This window comes from Lissotriton helveticus, chromosome 3_1 (genome assembly GCF_964261635.1).
Source record: "Lissotriton helveticus chromosome 3_1, aLisHel1.1, whole genome shotgun sequence".
Classification (NCBI taxonomy): domain Eukaryota; kingdom Metazoa; phylum Chordata; class Amphibia; order Caudata; family Salamandridae; genus Lissotriton; species Lissotriton helveticus.
In genome coordinates, this window is record NC_136061.1 from 62,541,063 (window position 1) to 62,553,568 (window position 12,506).

At 44.4% G+C, this 12,506-nt stretch overlaps 1 long non-coding RNA gene and 1 pseudogene across 2 annotated transcripts in view; one reads left to right on the forward strand and one right to left on the reverse strand.

Annotated features, from left to right (window-relative positions):
- The window catches only part of LOC144822106 (sterol 26-hydroxylase, mitochondrial-like), a 138,298-nt pseudogene extending 133,084 nt beyond the window's left edge, over positions 1–5,214 (forward strand). The window contains exon 9 of the transcript XR_013608564.1: positions 2,919–5,214. The product of XR_013608564.1 is annotated as a sterol 26-hydroxylase, mitochondrial-like (transcript). The remainder of the gene's footprint in view (positions 1–2,918) is intronic.
- Positions 1–12,506, reverse strand: part of LOC144822107 (uncharacterized) — a 137,517-nt gene that overhangs the window by 105,471 nt on the left and 19,540 nt on the right. The window lies entirely within an intron of this gene.

Sequence of the window (12,506 nt, forward strand, 5' to 3'; positions counted from 1 at the left end):
GCTTCTTTAGTAGGGCGCTGAGTTCGGAGTGCTTCCAGCTCTCCGGGAAGGTAGCGGTGTTGAAGGAGGTGTTGATGATGTTCCGCAGGTGGGGTGCGATGACAGCGTCGGCCTTGTTGAAGACGTGGTGAGGGCAAGGGTCGGTCGGAGATCCGGAGTGGATGGAGTTCATCGTGCTGATGGTGTCTTCGGTGCTGATCGGGGTCCAGGCGCGGAGGGTGGTGGCGGGGGGCGGTGGTTTGGTCGTGGCGTGCGTCGGTTGAGTGCTGAAGCTGTTGTGTATGTCTGCGATCTTGTTGTGGAAGTAGGAGGCGAGGGAGTTGCAGAGGTCTTGCGAAGGGGTGATGTCGTTGTTTCCGGCGTTGGGGTTGGAGAGCTCTTTAACGATGTTGAAGAGTTCCTTGCTGTTGTGTGCGTTGTTGTCCAGTCGTTCCTTGAATGCAGTTTTCTTGGTGGTGTGGATCAGTTGGTGGTGTTTTCGGGTGGCGAGCTTGAGGGCAGTCATGTTGTCCGGTGTTGGGTCTCTGCGCCAGGCTTTCTCAAGGGCTCTGCAGTCCTTCTTGGAGCTCTTGAGTTAGTCGGTGAACCATGGGGCTTTCTTGCTGCCGGGTCTGCTAGGCGGGGTCCTCAGAGGGGCGAGGTCGTCTGCGCAGTCGCTGATCCACTTCGTGAAGTTGGTGGCCACTTGGCTGGGGTTCGTTGCGCTGGTGGGTGGGTTCTTGCTCAGGGAAGTAGCGAACTGGTCGGCTGTGATCTTGTTCCAGCTTCTGCGTGCAACCTGTTGCTGTTGGTGGTGGATCGTGGTCCTTTTGAAGCTGAAGTGGACGCAGCTGTGGTCCGTCCAGTGGAGTCCGGTGGCGTGGTTGTTCAGGTGGATAGTCATCCGCCATGTCAAATACATTCAACAGGTCTATGATGATCAGTGGTCTTACATGGCCATCATCTCATATGCAGAGCACATCAAGGCCACTTAAATAGAAGCCCTGGCACAGACAAAAAACAATACTCGGAGCCCCATTGACATTGTAGAGGTTGGTTGTGGTTGGCTGTGTCCAAGTGATCTTGAAGATACTGCCCTTTCGATTATTCTGTACAATGAGAGGAGGGGACATAGTGCTTACTGAGGTCTGAGGGTTTGGAATTTGCTCTTTTTTGTGAGATGATCCCGCTTTTCTTTACGGAGGAGAGGCCTAGTCTATTTATTTTATTTTTATTTTATTTATTTATTTGTATAGCACCAGAATCGACTCCTAAAGGAGTATCCCTGCCCTTCGGACGGGGCGCACAGCAAGAATGCTACTACAGCCTGAGTCAGCAGGAGAAGAGAGTGGTTTTAAGCAGCTTCCTAAATTGTAGATGGTTAGAGCATTGATGTAGAAGTAGGGGGAGCTCATTCCAATAGTGTAGACCGACTTAGGAAAAGGCTTTTCCCCCTAGTCTTGCCCTCTTAATATGATGAACCTCTAGCAAATGTTTAGAACACGAGCGGAGAGACCTGGAAGGACAATAGCGCAAAAATTTCACCGCCAGATAGGAGGGGCCACGGTTGAAAAGCGCCTTGTGAATAGTACAGCAGATTTTATGTTTTACCCTCTGGCGTATCGGAAGCCAGTGGAGGTGTGCAAGAAGAGGGCGGGAAGCAGTCCTAGGGGGCACATTAAGGACTAGGCGTGCTGCCGTGTTCTGGACCACCTGTAGCCTGCTGATCGAGGTCTCATTAGCAGAGATCAGCAGACCATTACAGTAGTCCAACCGGAAGTGCCTGAATCCAAGTCTTTCTGGTAAAGTCCGGAAGAAGAGGAAACAGACACCAACTGTCTGAGCAATATGCTCTTTCAGGGTGAGGGCCTGATCCAGGCGAATGCCTAGATTCTTAACAATGGATTTAGGATCAGGAGGGGTGCCAAAATCAGGCGGCCACCGCATGAGAGACCACAATAAAGGGGCCTCCCCAAAGAGCAAAATCTCCGTTTTTCCTACGATGCACTGGAGGAAATTACTCTTTATCCAATGTGAGATAGCTCTCATTCCTGAGGAGAAGGCCAGCTGTACCACCGATGTAAATTTGTCAAAAGGGAAAAGCAGCTGAGTATCGTCGGCGTATGATATTGGAATAAACCCATGGATCCTCAAGAGGTTGGCCAAGGGAGCAACATAGATATTAAAAAGAGTGGGGCTCAGGCATGAGCCCTGAGGCACTCCCTTGGACAATTCCATAGGTGCCGAGCGATAAGGGCCAAGATTGACAGTCTGCGAGCGACCGGATAGGAAGCTCGACAACCATTGGAAGGCCGAGCTTGTTAAACCAATCTCCTGTAGTCTCCTGAGCAATATTTGGTGTATTTAGGTACAGCAGTGGAATGTGGTGAGACGTTGTTCATCAGAGAATGGAGAATGTCACTTTTATAGAAAAAGTGTACAATTATTATTTTAGAATTTTGAACTACAGGTCTGTCCATTTTGTTTTCAACATGGGAAGTACTGTAAATGTCATGTATTTTGTCATTTTTAATAGTTTTTTTATTCTGTTTTTTTCCGTAAATAGCAGATTTTTATTTCTATTGTTTTTGGTTTGTTTCATGTCATATTCTAGCATCACGAAGTTCCCAGATGAGCGAGAGCAACTCTGTGGAACCATAAATATTGCTATGTTGGAAGATAATCTTAAAAATTCCTGAAGTATTGAAAGGGCAAAGACTGGGGAGGAGACAACAGTTCAGTTTTCCAAATTCTGTTATTCTGGGCAATTTACTATATTTTTCTCTGTGCTCCACCAGTTCCTTTGTTTGCCAAGTTGTGATCTAGTAGAAACAGATCTAAACACCAGCATTGTGTGTTTTCTGTAATCTCTGCCGTATATGTGAGGCTCTTCTAAACTCAGTCATTATATTTCCCCATGTGTTTCCTTAAATCTGCAGTTGGTGCAAGCGTTTGAAATGATCCCCGCATCAGATTTAGGGGAGGTGAAAGCTGTGAATGAGGGTATCCTGATCCCAGACAAGGCGATCTCCCTCGACTTCCTCGACAGAGGCAGAAGATGACTGAACAGCGCATCACGGACATGAATGGCGTAGATGGAGTCTCTGGAGGAGGTGGGGTGTCATGAAACTGCACCCCACCAAGACAAATGAAAGTGACCCTGCCCTTGGTGATGTGCCTTGTCCAAGTACAATTCCATGGACCTTGCATTACATTTCCAGTTAAAGCCAGGCTGTGATTGGTTGAGTTTTGGAATATAGTGTGCAGCAGATTGAATGCTTCTAAGAGACACCTGGTGAATGTCTGCCTTGACTTCAGCCTTAGTCCATGTTGAGATAACAGCTGCTGAGTTACTCTTGCAAAAAGAAATCTAACCTTTTGCTTTTATAATTCATATTTATGAGTCATTTCACTGTCTGCAGGTTCAGACCTTCGCCGACTCACTATCTTTTGGTAGGGCACGAAGTGTTAGGTTCTGCAAATGTACTTTTCACAATTATCAAACAAGCATCTAGATTGCCTTCCAAGCTTTGTCACCATATAGAATGGACATCAAACGGTATCATATCATATTCTTATAGGCTGAAAATAGGATCTCTGTCTTCAAGGGATAATTACTAGTGCACTAGCAAACTTCCAAGGAATTCAGATCTCTCTCTCTCTCTGGTGGAAATTGCAGTTGACCAGTTGCACATGTTTTTGACTGAGTCTGGTTATGACATATGGCCCAGTTTACAGACCACTGCTCAATCAGAAACCAAAGCACAGTTTTACTGATATAAAAGATCAACTCAGTGATTGATACCAATGGACTCCAAGAAAAGCGGGAATCTGTTATGATTTCCTTCATATCACTTCCTCGTTGGACTGAAAACCCATATGATAGCAGCAGAATGAGGCTAAACCATGTTGAAGTCGCCAATCTAAAATCTGAAAATACTTTTTTTATGAGATAAAAGGTTGGTTTTGTGTCACTCTATTATAATCTGTACATATACCGAGCAACTTTGGAGCCATTACTTTAATAACTGAGGAGATTAGAGAGTTCTGCCCTGGGAGCTGGAGTAACAAGTTTTTAGAATCTCAATGCAAGTTGCTCTTCACCTGAGGGAACACACTCTTTATTGTACAGGGGTATGCACTATGTTGAGACATTAGCAGAAGTGAAATGTGGTTAAATACAATTTCAAAATTGAAATGATTTGAGATCATACCAATTCCTTTGTTAAATTCAGAACGTCGAGTGGCGAGTTATCCATTCTGATGCTGAATAGCAGAGCCAGGAAGTGTTGCCGTAAGTAGTGGTGATGAAGCTCACCGTTGCCACTCTGGTCATCCATGATTTACTGTGGAAGAGCCTGGTTTGACATGTAACATACAACATTGTATGACATTAACCATGAGAAAATGTAGGCTGGTTAGAGCGCTTTGTTGGTACAGTAGTCTAAAAATATGAAGGCATTAATTTTTATCCACTAACAACAATGTCAGATGGATATCCCCATGTTCCCAGATAAAGGGAATTCAAAATACACCTATCTGCAATTTTTGGATGGATCTGTTTCTTTGTAGGAAAACTACTTTACTGGATTCTCCCTAGTTACTGAATGCTGTGTATCTTCCTCCATAAGTTTAGAGGTACAATTGTACGTAAGGTTCTACAAATACAAAGCTTTCATATTTATGGTTGAGGCAGTGGTCGAAGTGGATGGGATCGGCAGGGCACAGCGTGCCCCTACTTCTTTAATTTCTTAGATTCCGTTCCCCTACTTTCTTATTTTAAAGATGCGTCCCGGTGGGCAGAAATCGCCAACGCCGATAGTTAAGGCTCTGCGTTTTGGGAGGGGCGGAACGGGCATAGAAGGAAAAGGACGGTCTTTTCCTTTGTGCCCAGAGAAGACAAGGAGAGTGTCCAAGTGTCCAGTTCTCCTGCGGCTGGCAGCAGCCCCCCCTCTTTGTTCCCCCTCTTCCCTATCTTTCTGTCTAGCTCCTCCCCATTTAGTGAAAACCGAGACTTCAAGAAATGGGTAATTACGCTCTCTTTCCTCCTTTCATTTATTTGCTCCCCTGTGAAATGGATCCCAAAAGCCTCTTTACAGTGTTTGCCAGTGAAGTCCTTCTTTTGTTTTCTCGTCTCTCTTTAAACAACATTGTTTTCCCTGGGTGGGAAGTTGCACCATTCCTGGAGGTACTGAAATAGCTGATTGATGGGAAGAATAAAAGGTTGTCTTGCTACCCCGATTGCGGTCACTTCACCATTAGCCTTAAGAAAAATCTTTGACTCGTCCGAACATTATCAATTCATGGAACTCCGATCGCTTGAAAACCAGGCATATGTTATTATAAATTTTTATAATAATGTTTTTAACAAAACTAAATCAAATGTACTTACATTGATGGAAAATGATTTGGATAATACTATGAAGGGTGTCAAAGGGGATTGTAATCTTATTCGGGCTGGTGATTTTAACTGTGTAAAGTGTGCCTATGATGGGGGCGAACCTTGCGGTTATTATGATGCTGGGGGGGTAAGGGGTCCCGCACTTCGTGCACGATGGGTATGGTGAGTCAATTAATTACATGAAGCATAAGTACCATTTATCTGTTTTGGAACCAGTTGGCTCTGACGGAGAACATATGGTACCCTCGTTCGTAGGAAGTCGGTCGTCCTCTAATATAGACCATTTCCTTGTATCCTTCAATTGTTGTAATCAGGTGATTTCCTCTTATATTGAAAAAAGCCTTTTTAGTGAGCATAACCCTTTAACCATCATAATTAAGTTGGATCTCTGGATAAGGAAAAGAAAACAATTAATGGACGACAAATTGCCCCCTATGGGAGTAATGGAGTTTCCATTAAATGGACAGGAGTGAATCCAGTTACTTTCATGGAACAATTTTTGGAGAAATCACAGGGAGACATTAATATCTGTCTCAAAGTCTCTTCTACTGCCCAGTCAACCGTAAATGCTTTCTGTAAAATCACAACCTCAATTGCCAGGGGTCTTACAATTGAAAGGAAAAACACAAACGTGCAACTTTAACCCTAGATGGTGAATAGAGAACTGAAACTGGAGTCAAAACATAAACCAAGAGATAACATCAGGATTCGAAGAGTGAGGAAAGGTTATCATTCCGCCTTAAAAGAAAGGAAAACAGAGATAAGGGATGGGGCGTGGGAAAAACTAACCCAAGCTGCAGCTACAAATGATCAAACGCTATTCTGGAAAACTGTAAACTATCCCTTTTTCAACGAGAATAGCATAGTAAAAATCAATACTGTTAGAAGTTTGGGTGTCTCATTTCGAGCATATTTTTAACACAAGCGCTAGTGTAGGGATTAATGCCATTACTGACAAATTTAAACTATAGAAGCCGTTGGAATGGCTCCAATAACTCTAGACGAGATAAAAACTGCCCTAGAAAAAAGCGCAAACGGGAAAGCGTCTGGTACAGATGGTGTACCAATTGATGTATTTAAGTTTAACATGGCATTGTGGATACCCATCTTACTAAATGTTTTTAACGCTACATTGAAAGGCGTTCTACCTGCGACTTGGGTAGAGAGTATAATTGTACCTATTTTTAAAAAAGGTAATAGGGGAATGGCATCTTGCTACCGACCAATATCTCTTCTTGATTTTTCTTTTAAAGTGATGGGCTGTATTTTGCTAGATAGGCTTGAAAGTTGGGCTGCCGAAGGTAATATATTATCGGATGCCCAATATGGCTTTAGAAGAGGTATTGGAACGGTGGAACAATGCCTGAATTTAGATCTACTAATAGGGAAATATACCCAAGTCAAAGAAGGAGCGCTACACTTGTGTTTTGTAGATTTAACTGGTGCCTTTGACCGAGTTAATCATCAAACATTATGGCAAACCCTACAGGAGCAGGGCGCACCCTTAGAAATAATTAATTATTGGGCCCAGATTTATATTTTTTTGATTTCTAGGGTGCGCTATGGGAAAAGGGGAGAATGTACTTCAGCCTTTAAAGTTACTCGTGGCATAAGACAGGGTTGTGTATTGGTGCCCTTCTTATTTTCTCTATATATAAACAGTGTAGACTCTTTTCTACAAACATTAACCGCAGACGCCCCAAAAGTTGTCATGCGTTCTACGCCTGTCCTTTTATATGCAGACGATGCTGTCCTAATTTCTAGCACTAGTGTTGGTGAGATGCACACCGAATTATTCCTTTTTTATCATGCTTTTTACACCATGTTTAACTGCTTCCGACATATACTGGCGTGCATCCTGGAAACGCGCTCCGCCCTTTTGCGCTAGCAATATCAGGTAAACACACGGGGGGCCTATTGAAGATCCCACTCCAGCTGCAGAGCCATATCTGCTGCCAAATGAATCCAATACACCAATTTTATATTTCTCTTCTCATTATATCCATTTTTAAACGCAATTCTCCTTTTCTTTATCCATGTTTTATCGATTTATTATATCCATTTCCATTTTTAATTCAAGAATATTCATGACCAGGAGATGTTTTCCGTAAAACACGACTTTATTTCAGCTTCACCCAATGCATTTCGGTTAGAAACCTTCATCAGGGGTGTCTCTAGAAAAATTAATACATCCATCAGCTTGAATATACATTAATAGTAGCAATGCACCAACGTAAGACTTATAAAAAAGGAGCTTGTCTCTCAACAATGTTGTATTTCAATCAGCTACTTATTAGCATTTACTTCCATAATTTATATTTTCATCGGCTCCATTAACCAACTTTAATCCTTGTCAGACCCCACGTTTACTAAAAGGCACCACACATCTCTAATGAAATTCTCACTAATATTAAATTGCCGTTTGTGCAGTAACTAATACCCCCATGTTATATCAAAAACCTAACTTCTCTTTTTAACTCCCACAGTGTTTATACAGCACGCTTACCATGTCGTGATGTTTCTAAAATCAATTCATTCTCTTCCCATTTAGTGCTGCATTCGTATTTCATCACAGTGTCCCAGCATCTTTTTTCGAACAGAAGTTGTTACAACTGGTTTACACCTGTGCTCTCCTTTATCATCCCACTCATGGTCACATGCTCGCAAGAAAACAGTAAAACCAGTACCGGAGTCAAACATTTAGTCTACACCACGCTGGCCCTCGAGTTTCTTTTAAATTCTCGAACCGTACTACGTTACTCAGAGTGCCATATATGCGAGACCTTCAGAATTTCACGCTTTACCGCGCTATAGCCTAAAAATAGTAATTAAATATTTGCTGACTAACAGAAATAAACTGTGGGATCTTCAATAGATCCCCCGTGTGTTTACCTAATTTGTAGCACAGCAAACGGCTGCAACTTTTAAATAACAACTTTGTCTTTTATGACTGATAAGAGTTTACAGCTAAATAAAAAAAAAATTGTGATGACATGTGGGAAAAATAGACCAAAGATCAGACCACACCATGTCAGCGAGCTTGCTATAAATAGAGTCTCCACCTTCTCATACTTGGGAATGCTTTTTAGTAAAACGGGTAGGTGGAACCCGCACATTGAACTGAACACTTTGAAATTTTTAAGAGTGATGGAAAGCATTTTTAGATTCGCAACTAAGATAGGAAACAAGCCCATACGAGAGATCTTAGCTCTCTACCGGAGCAAGTGTATTACTGGGGTTTGCTATGGGGCCGCGATTTGGGGGAGAACATCTGTTGCCACCTTACAAATACAAGAAAATAAATTCCTTTAAAGATTATTAGCGGTCCCCCAAGCCACTGCAAACTGTATAGTACATAAGGAATAAATGGCTCCATATCTAACTAACACGATAAATTTAGCAGCCCTGCTCCTGTGGAAAGGAATATGGTCCAAAGACGAAACTAAATTTTCTTAAGAAATTGTAATGGATTGTCTGTCACTTGAATCCCACATGAAAATCCCATGGTTGGAACATATTTTTAAATGATTAACATACTGTACAATTGATTAGGATATAAAGAACCCTGCGACCATCCTAGAGATCAGTAAAAGGGATTTCAGGGCCAGATATCTCAAACTTGTGATAAATGACAGAGATAGAGATGCTAAACTTAGCTAAACTTAAAGAAAGTGTTGTCTCCTATCACGAACGGTTGGCCGTGGTTGGCCTGCCCCTATACCTTGTTTTAGTGAGAAACATCCAGCATAGGTTTTACCTAACAAGGTTGAGGATGGACACATTACATTTTATAGTAGCCTTCCCAATTAGGGATAAATGGAGTCACAAACTACCAAATTGTCCCTGTGATGGACAATCAGTCCAATCAACTATGCACTTTATCCTATTTTGTAAATTTTATATAGACATTCGGAAAATGTTTTTAAAGCCTTCATTTTTATCTAATAGACTTTTTAACTAAAAACATGCTTTTAGTCTAATTTATAATCTAGGAAATGCAAAAATCATTCATTCCGTCTTTAAATATGTACAATGTGCAATTAGGAAAAGAAAATAATTTATCTTCTTAGAAGCCTTATTATATGAGAATGTGGATGATAAAAACTTAGCTGTGATAATGTAATTTTTTATCACTGAAAGCTCAACATGTAAAGAGAATCCTAATTCCCTACATTTATAAATAATCCATTTTATAAAACTATTTTTATCTTATGTATAAAATGAAATTATATTGTATGAATTGTGTTCCTTTTTAATGACATCGATGTTGTATGATTTTTGTGCTTTTATGGGGATTTTTTTATGAACCGAATAGGGCTGATTTGAAATTGAGCTGCTTGATGGGTGAATTGGAAAACAAAATGTGTACTGCGGCCGTGTGTTCACAAATGTGGTCTTTTTAAACCATACTGCTTACGTTTTGTAAGGATATAAGCACTGGGCATTGAAACAGGGCCCTTCCGGGCCCTGTAGTCATGGCTTTAACTTTTCAGACAAAAGCACTCACTAATTTCTGAATAATGAGTGTAAAAGGAACAAGGTAACCATCCCTACTTACATTTCACATGCTTTACTTAATCATGCATTCCCTATGAGTTTTTGCTTTTTCTAGGATGTTAATTTTTTTTAGGCAGCATATTGCTCTTGTCTAGTGCGTAATTTGAATGGAGTCACATCGAGGTGTTTTTAGCGGGTCAGTGCAGTGCAAGTTTCTCTCAGTGGGGCAGTATGGTGTTCAGTGGGAGAGAGGATGTGGCACTATGGTCAGAGCTGCTGAATTTGAAACTGGGGAACGAGGTTCAGCCATCATGACCAGTCCACCAGACCACTCCCCCTGAGGGAGCACATTCCTGTGCTAGACCTTAGAAGGCCCCGCATGATCTTAAAAACCCTGGTGTCTTAGCACCAGCAGGTGGACCCTCGCAGTGGCAAGTGTGGGTTAACCTTGAAGGCCTGTCCACCACAATTTATTCTGAAGTTCACCTCAGTCTTGCAGGCAGGCCAATGAAGCAGCACACCATATAGTGACGGTGACTCTCAATCAATCAATCAAGATACTTATAAAGCACACTACATACCCGTGAGGGTCTCAAGGAGCTGGGGGGAGGTGGCTGCTGCTATTGATCGAAGAGTCAGGCCTTGAGGAGTCTTCTGAAGGCCAGTAGGTTTTGGGTCTGCCGTAGGTTGGTGGGGAGTGTGTTCCAGGTCTTGGCGGCGAGGTGGGAGAAGGATCTGCCGCCGGTGGTCGTTCTTCGGATGCGTGGGACTGTGGCGAGAGTGAGGCTGGTGGAGCGGAGCTGGCGGGTGGGGGTGTAGAAGCTGAGTCGTCTGCTGAGGTATGCTGGGCCGGTGTTGTGCAGAGCTTTGTCCACATGAAGGAGGAGCTTGAAGGTTACCCTCTTGTTGACGGGGAGCCAATGCAGGTCTCTAAGGTGGAGTGTGATGTGGCTGCGGCGGGGGATGTCCAGGATCAGGCGTGCAGAGGCATTCTGGATGAGTTGCAGCCGTCTCAGGAGCTTGGCCGACGTTCCTGCATAGAGGGCGTTTCCGTAGTCCAGCCTGCTGGTGACGAGGGCCTGGGTGACTGTTTTTCTCATTTTGGTGGGGATTCACTTGAAGATCCTGCGGACCATTCGGAGGGTGTTGAAGCAGGATGAGGAGACGAGGTTGACCTGCTTAGTCATGGAGAGGGTGGAGTCATGGATGCCCCCTAGATTGCGTGCGTGGTTGGTGGGTGTCTGTGCTGTTCCCATTGTTGTTGGCCACCAGGAATCATCCCAGGCTGAGGAGGTGGGGCAGAGGATGAGGACCTCCGTCTTGTCAGAGTTCAGTTTCAGTCAGCTGTTCTTCATTCATTCGGCGACTTCTTTCATTCCTTCGTGGAAGTTGGTTTTGGCAGTGTAAGGGTCTTTAGAGAGGGAGAGGATCAGCTGGGTGTCGGCATAGGAGATGATGTTGAGGTTGTGCTGACTGGGTACGTTGACGAGGGGTGCCATGTAGCTGTGGAACAGCGTCGGGCTGAGGGAGGAGCCCTGGGGTTCGCCGCAGATAATCTCGGTGGCCTTGGAGCGGAAGGGGGGGAGGCGGACGCTCTGTGTTCTGCCGGAGAGGAAGGAAGTGGTCCAATCCAGGGCCTTCTCTTGGATTCGGGCGTTGTGTAGGCATGTTTGCAGTGTGTGGTGGCAGACAGTGTCGAAGGCTGCTGACAGGTCCAGGAGGATGAAGGCTGCTGTTTCTCCGTTGTCGAGCAGGGTCCTGATGCCATCGGTGGCGGCGATAAGGGCAGTTTCAGTGCTGTGGTTGCTGCGGAAACCGGACTGGGATGGGTCCAGGATGTTGTTCTCCTCGAGGTAGCGGGTCAGTTGTTTGTTGACGATTTTCTCGGTGACCTTCGCCGGGAACGGGAGCAGGAATATGGGTCAGAAGTTCTTGAGGTCCTTGGGGTCCACCTTGGGTTTCTTGAGTAAGGCCTTGATCTTGGCGTACTTCCAGCTTTCCGGGAAGGTTGCTGTCTCGAAGGAGATGTTGATTATTCTCCGGAGATGGGGTGCGATGGCTGTGCTGGCTTTATTGAAGATGTGGTGAGGGCATGGGTCTAACGGGAATCTGGAGTGGATGGTGTTCATGATCTTGCTGGTGTCCTCATCGTTGACACTGGTCCAGGAGAGCAGGCGGTTGGTGCAGGTGGTGGTCATGGGGGCGGTGGTTATTGGGGCGGTTGTGGTGCTGAAGCTGTTGGGGATGTCTATGATCTTGCGGTGGAAGAAGGTGGCCAGTGAGTGGCACAGGTCTTGCGAAGGCGGGATGTCGTTCGTTTTGGCGCTGGGGTTGGAGAGTTCCTTCACGATGTTGAAGAGCTCTTTGCTGTTGTGTGCGTTGTTATCTAGGCGGTCCTTGAAGGAGGCCCTTTTGGCGGCTCTGATGAGTTGATGGTGTCTGCGGGTGGCGTTCCTGTGGGCTGTGTGGCTGTCCATTGAACGTTCGCTGAGCCACATCTTCTCCAATTTCCGGCATGTTTGTTTGGAGGCCTGGAGGTCTTCGGTGAACCACGTGGCTTTCTTGCTGGTGTGGCAGTTGGAGGGTGACTTGAGCGGGGCGAGGATGTTGGTGCAGTCGTCGATCCATT